The 8,026-nt window shown below is 38.3% G+C and overlaps 1 pseudogene; it reads right to left on the minus strand.

The window, feature by feature from the left end:
* LOC101770405 overlaps window positions 1-6,878 on the minus strand; it is an 11,438-nt pseudogene extending 4,560 nt beyond the window's left edge.
* Window positions 6,879-8,026: the final 1,148 nt, after the last annotated feature.

The raw sequence follows: 8,026 nt of genomic DNA on the forward strand, positions 1-8,026 counted from the left end.
TTATTACTCTAACTCCGCTAGTGTGGGTTGGTCGAGCTTGGAGACTCGAGTAAAAAAGGTTCAACACTGGGGTTTGAACTCGGGTCTCCAAGCTAAGGAACCCACCTCCTAACCAGTTGAACCACAACTTAGTTCGTTGCACACTCCTCGGAATAATTATACTTATTTAGTTCGAAACGCGAAGAGGTACGACGTAGATAGCTCGGCGCCAAGATCTACGCCGCCAAGCTTGGCGCCAAGATCCATGGCGCCAAGGCTTGGCGCCATCATGGCTGGCGCCAAGCTCCCGCCACGTCGGCATCCGCGTCAGCAGCTGTGCAAAGACCTCGGCGCCAGGATGGCTGGCGCCGAGACGTTGTAGCTTGGCGCCAGCGTGGATGGCGCCAAGCTAAGGGTCCATTTTTGAAATTGGTTCCACCAGGAACCTATTTGTGAGAATCTTTCAAAAAGGGCTAAAAAATAAAAAAGTCGGTCGACCAACCCCGTCGCCGATTCTATCGGCTAAGCCAACTAACCTGTTTCAGGGAAGCAATTCTGAGCACGCAGCCTTCTAGCCTGTCCTCAGATGCGTAGCTTCAAGCCCTCAACACGCGTCGTCCGCTGCCTCGCAGCCTGGCGTGGACAGAGAAATCTGGATGCTGTGCTGATCAAAACGCCTACGACGGTGGAAGGACAGGGGCACATGTGATTGAAATTTTTTTTCTTTCTGCCGTAATCAACCGTGAATCAGGGAAGTGCATGGCATGTGGAAATTTTTTTTTCTCTAGTTTCTTCCATCATATTTATCAACTTGCAGTAGTGCAATAGTGATCGGTGGTAAGATAGATTTTTCTCTCTTGGAACAACTGTGCGTTTTTTTTCTTTTTGCATGCGGAAGGGAAGAGAAGATAAGCCAATGGCTTGTTGAAACAAGAGAGGTGCAAGTTGATGTGTACTCGATCAAGTCTTAGTTGATCGAGGAAGGAGGGTAATTCATGCCGATCAAGGAAGAAAAGAACTGGGCAGAAGAGCCAACAGGAATTGCTGTACGAATATCATGGATGTGCACGAACTCTGACAGGAGGAAAGCAAGGAACAAACACAGAAATTTGCAGACCTACAGCTACGTACATTAACACCCTTTCTTTCTCTACGTGGCATCAAATATCATTCACTCTCACGGTTTGGAAAACACAATTAATTATTATGCTCTTATCCTGATATTATCATAATTCACGACCACAAAGCAGAAAGATTAAAATCTTTGCTGAGGAAGAGGAAAGTAGTGAGGAAGAACATCAATGCTAACCGAATTAATGGTGGACGGATTGCATGGAAATTAATATGCTAATCTGGAAAGTTTTTTTTCTCTATTAACTCCACTTAGAGGAGGAATTGCAGAATCAGTGGTATTATTATTTTTCTAGAAGAAGTGTACTCTATGGTTGCCCTACACTCTTTGCCAAATTGATGGAGATAGTTCAAGATGCCATGTTATCAATTTTTTTCGGACATTCAATATGTGATATCGGATAGATATTATTTACTTGTGGAGGAATATAGAAAACTCTCCAAGGGAAGGATCCAATCAACTATTGCTAATTGCACCTTGGGGAGGAAGATATAATACTTATAAAGGAATTGGCGAAGAGGAAGGTATGTCTATAATTTTGTTTAACACTACTTTTCCAAATAGTTGGATCGTGCATTCTGGTTCTATACCCCATATTGCTAGTGATTATAAGTTTATTTACTTCGACGCAAACAATTCCAAGGAAGTATATGGTTGTGTGCTTACTTGAAGAGTAATGTTTTAGTTGTGATACTTGGAATTGAAAATTAAGGCTTAACTCCCTTGCGAAGGAAAATTGATGCCTTATACTCACCTAGCATGTGAAGAATTTTTACATATGTTGCTTAATTGGAGTCCATTAGTTATGGTACTATTTGGAAAAGGAAAGCTTTAAATATTGCCCATGTGAATCATGTTATGGTTTAACATTCTTGACAATATGTTGGAAGATGACAACATGATTGCTTAATATGTGAATTAACTCAAAGTCAGGAATGCTATAGATAGGAACACGTGCTTGGAATATTATTTAATGTCATTTATGACTTGGTCATATATCTAGAACACAATTAAGAAGCTTATTAATTCTAGAATTCTAAACTTTAAGTGGGAGGATTTCTATAATAATTGAAGCATTTATAACGCCATCTCTGAAGGTGGAAAGACCTTATTGGTATTGTCTTTTTTTTTTTTGGCATATACATAGTAAGTGTCTACTCCCTTTAAGGGAAGATTTGTCACAGTTATGGATTATTAATTCTAGATATAGTTACATGTATCTATTACAACACAGTTGGAAACATTTTTGATATTTTAGAGAAATTTAAATTGAAGTGGAAAATTAGTTGAATATAAGTTTTATTCGCTGATTATGGGGGAGATTACACTTCAGGAATATTGAATGGTTGATATAGTGAGCATGGAATTATTCAATGTATACTATACACTTCGCAATAGCTGGTATATGCAAAGGAATAAAACATTTATAAATTGTTATCATTTATTGGGATAATCATTGTTTATATTATCACAGTCACTATCTTTAAGTTGTGGGCTGGAAGGAAACCCTTGCTTTATTGTTCAACTATTTTTGGTAGTACACACCAGGAACCTCATTGTTTATTTTGGATATTCGATGACAAACTGGTGGAACTCAGAGATATATATATTTTTTACACTCATATTGCTCTAAGTTGGTAAGGGTGGAATTATTGAGAATACGACAGGAAGCACAGATGGACACATAGTATTACACATGGAATTAATACTCATTGAGGAAGAGGTATCCACTTGAAGGTACCATATGTCATACTCCCGTCACTAACATGCTTAGGAAAAGTGGAAGGAATACATTAACCATCATATACATGGATGATCATTATGTATTGTATGGGAACACACTCTGAATTTCAGGTTTAGAGGAAGAAGCAAGTTTTTTTGCTTAGAGGAATTAAATCTTAATGAAAACTATGGATCTGACTCAATGAGGAGGAATGGTGTTTGGATCTTGTTTTACTTCACCATACAGCTATAAATCTATAGGCTGGAACCTAAATATACATCTTATTGGAATTAAGACTAAACTCTTTGCTAATGGATTCACACAAAGGGAAGGTATACTTTGTAGAAACATTGAGACAATGTTTATTTTGTGGGAACTTTAAACTACACACAAAGGGAAGGTATGTACTTTGTGGATTTTAGTTTAGCTATATTCAAAGGAAGCAATGTTACTTTGTGGAAACTTTTTTCCTATTGAAATAATAATCAATTGCATATTATTGATATTACGGCTTATAAACCTTGAATTCCAATGAATGAAAGTATAACTTGGCTTTCGTCTTAATAAACATTTGTGGGAGGAAATATGCTACAGCCAAAAAGTTGTGGAGAAAAGGAAATCAAAGCAAAGTTTGCAGTTGTGTATATTAATTTCTTATCATAAACAAGCTTCACGTCAATGGTATTTATTTATTTATTTTAAAGGCTATCATATCATATGGTTTTTCGAGGATGGAATGTGACAATTGCATGCACATTTGTTTGCTGAAATTTTTTACTTTCACTATATTTTAATGTGCCAATTGACATTCTTATATTACTTCAAATGAGGTCACAGACGAAACTTAAAGCTTGGTTATTTTTCTATACTTTGGATAAGAAAGTTATATGAAAAGCTTCCGATGCTTGGTATATAATGTACATAGAGATTGGAACAATTGGTCCCCTTATTTATTCTGAGATGGAATGATTCTCTACGGAAAACTACAAATTTGCAATGCACCTATGAAAAGGGAATTAAACTCAATGAGAAATAGTATCCAAATACTCTCTAGGAAAAAGAAGGAATTAATAGCATTGAAATTTTGTGCTATTTTCTAAAATGACCATACCTTAGCTACTGGAATTAGTTGTTGCATTAAAGCAATGGAAGAAAGTGTGTGTGGCTAAGAGAATATCTTGTATCATGAGATCATGGAAATTGCATCACAACCTGTCACTTATTTTGGAAGTCTATGGTAATAGTGAACACATTGAGGAAGTTATTATTGTATCCAAAAGGTGACAAATAAATCCAGGTATGTTTATTTGACTAACATGGTTGCAGGTCCACTGACTAAAGTCAAGAATTGTTTTCTAACATGTTAGATACATGGAACTTCATTTTATTTATTGAAATGTTTCAATTAAGTGGGAGATGTTGGGTTTTTATATAGCTTTCAACATTGTTCATATAATGTGGTTATTGTTCAGCTCAATGTGGAATTATTCGGATGTGGAATAATTGATGCGGAATTTAACTTGAGGAAGTGATACTCGAGATGCCGAGGACGTTTGTGCTGGAATACAGTAGATGAATTAATTGAGACCAACTCTACTGGAATATTTCTTATGTACGTACATGTTTGACCTGGGTACAGCACGACGGAAGAGCTGGGTTTGTTTTGCAGGAACGGCTCTGCAGGCTGTTAACCCACAAGATCATATTGAAATTTATCTCATATACACAATTGATCATGGCACATGACTCACACATGTGTGCTAGGGACTGGTATATATTTTAGACTCACCAAACTTACCTGTCTGATCGTGGTTGGTGATATGGTTCAGGAGTCACACGGATTTACCGGAACACGGGTGGAATATTTGTAACACCTGGAAATGGAGTCTATAAATAGGTCCCTACCCTCTAACCTCAATATGCATTTGTGAGCGGCACCACGGATAAGGTAGAGGAATAGAGGGTAGACTGTTTAGATCCATAAAACCCTACAAATAAGTCACAAGAAGATTACAGATAAAACTAAACTAAAAGGATTCATAGTCAAACATTAAAACTTCGACAAACCAAAGCATCTGGTGTGAGACCAAATCCTCTCAAAGCACGTACACTGTGTTGGGTTGGCTTAGTTTTCTGCAAGAGCACAAAGTGTGGGTATTGTATCAAAAAAATACCAATATGGGTTAGGCATGAGGAAGGAATTGATACTTGATTACGATGAATCGACTAAGTAGTTTGCTTACCTGCTCACTAATTACACTGAAAACTGGAAAAAAACTGACATGTACAACCTGATAAATAATAATGTGGAACTTGAGCCTATAGATAAATAATAATGTGGCACTTGAGCCTATAGATACCAGCATAGAGGGGAAAAAGGGTTAACTACAACAGTTATTCATTGTGCGTTTCATTACAAGATTGTCGAAAAATTGACTTAATGCTTCAGTAAAGATCATAGATTCGATATCCCCTGCAGCAAATGTAGTACTTTTAAGCTACAAGTAGAGTGCACCTTTCATGGCTTTTAAGAGAACTATAAGCAAAATAAAAGCTTCCAAATCCAGAAAAAGAAAGAAATGTAATACAGTTGGTCATGTGTTTCCACCTACTATGCCACCCAATTCTATTATACAGACATCTGGAGGTCCTTCCTCCTTCCTTTCCATCAACAGGAACCATCGCAACACGCCTAATCCACTCTTGTATAGCCTTTGTAACATGATTGGCAATCTAAAAAACCAAACAAATGGAATATATTAGAATTTCAAATGTAGATCCTGCAGTTACCAAATTCAGATATTAAACAAAAATGAGACCGCAAAAGGTGGTTTCACCTGCACAGTCTCTCCCAGGTATTCTCCCTTCCTTTCTTTATCAAGAACAGACTGCCATGATCAAGATATGGTAAGTGGAGTAATTAAAAGTAAGAGCAGATTACACATTTCACATGTAATGTTAGTATATGATGAATCTAAGCGTTTGCTTTTAATACACACACTAGTTGAGGTGGACATAAATATTTTTGTCTCCAATCAGTTAATTATAAGACAAAGACATCAACAAATTCCCTTTGATGATCACATATTAAAGGAAACGGGTAAGAAGCTTAAAATCCCTCATGTGATGTAGTCATGCTCTGAATACATTAGATGGAATTGATCTTAAAATAAAGCTACCGTGGTAGTTTGGCATAACAATATAGTATGCACACCATGACGATCTTTCCAGTGGTAATGTTATTGTTACGTGTCAATTGAATGTCAAGAAACCTCTCATAGTTACCCAGATCCAAGTCCACCTGCAAGAGGCAGAAGATATGCGATCAAACGGACAAGTATGTTGCTAGCATGCATGCATATATGACTTGTCATATTCCCGCACCTCGCCGCCATCATCTAACACAAAAACTTCACCATGCTTGGAAGGAGAAATCGTTCCAGCATCAAGGTGCAGGTAAGGATCTGCACATCCAAGAAATACAACGACCTTATATTCTTATAAAGACAAACGCAAGCAATCAAAGCACCATGCCAATAACAGGGGGCATGATTCCCACAAGAGATAACGAGACAATGAGATGTCTTCACGACTAAATTTGTGGGAGGAAAATTCCTTGAAACGAATGGAGGAAGTTTCTTCACACCCAACTAGCATTACATTTACACCCTAATCATTTGCTTGCTTCTAATGCATGTGAACTTGATCCATCAACCAATAATGAACACTCAGATCAAGATCAAGTATAACCCCAAAGACTACAGCCTACAGGCAATGCGTGTGTGAATTTAAGAATGCAAGCTGAACAAGTTCAATAAGCGCCTGACCAATGTCCCGTGAATAGCTACTGTTTCAATCCACGTGATTTTGAAATCGTAAAGCAAAGGAAGACCGATTTGTCTTCCCTCGAAGGAAGAAGTGCATACCGATCTTGATGGATGTAACGCGGGGGCCACAGGCCTTGAGCAGGACGCCGATGCTGCTGGCGGTCACCCCCTTGCCGAGGCCGCTCAACACGCCGCCGGTCACCACCACGTACTTCATCTCGCAATTCATTCGCCCCGTATCGCAATTCCTCGGGCTCGTGCTCGCGTAACTCTCAGTTTCTTCAAGCGCGCAGCCGTCAGAGGAGAAACAGAGGCGGCGATCGAGGAGGTATTTATAAGTCCCACAAGAACCCTTTCCCGGTCATGTTTTTCTTTTACGTCTCAGTTAGATACGTACAAATTGGTACTACCCCTTCCGTTCCAAATTGTATGCCGTTTTAACTTTCTTATAAATATATTATTATGCATCTAAATATAAGTATATGTCTAGGTGTATAACAATATCTATAAACTTAGAAAAGTCTAAAAGACCTATAATTTTATAATTTGGAACGGAGGGAGTAGTATTTACACGTTTTTTTTATTTCTCCATCTTCTCCTTTTTAAAATTTTTCAAAAGCCAACTGAATTGCCGCACGCCATTAGTTTTTCTGCAGATGGTGAATTGCAAAGCAACCTAAAAACAAAAGCAATTCACAAATTATAACAACCTGATTATTATAATCTAAGAAAAGTGAAATGTGCAAACAGTCTAAGGGGGCGTTTGGTTCCCTTTGCTTATTTTTAGCATGTGTCATATCGAATGTTTAGATGCTAATTATGAGTATTAAATGTAGACTATTTACAAAACCCATTACACAGATGGAGGAATAAAAAGGAGACGACCGGAGCCAGTATATTGCCCTTTTAAGGTCATCATGAAGATGACGATGTCCAAAGGTGCTGCCTGCGGCCAAAGCCACACAACTAGGCGTTGTAGCCGGACATAGGGCAAACAAGGGCTAACCAGGAAATTCGATTTCCACGGAATAATTCAAATCCGAGTAAATTCAATTCATAGCTCCGTAATTAGCCCTTGAGTGCATCCAACGAGTGTGCAGCGATGACGGCCACCCCTTTAAATGCCTTGAGGGCCTTTTCCATGTACCCCACCTCTAGCGATGCCATGAGCTTGTTTGCTACTACTACGACTTACGATCCTCTCTCTATCCCTTTGTTACGACTGTGGCCGCTCAACAGTTTTCTTCACTTTTGGATGATCTTTAATAGCGTGCTAATGCCATGCATTCGCCAACATGGACTACAATCTTGGTGATCCGGAAAAATAATATCAAAGAAACTTATGGTCTAATCTAGGCTCCCAAC

This window comes from Setaria italica, chromosome III (assembly GCF_000263155.2).
Source record: "Setaria italica strain Yugu1 chromosome III, Setaria_italica_v2.0, whole genome shotgun sequence".
Taxonomy (NCBI): Eukaryota; Viridiplantae; Streptophyta; class Magnoliopsida; order Poales; family Poaceae; genus Setaria; species Setaria italica.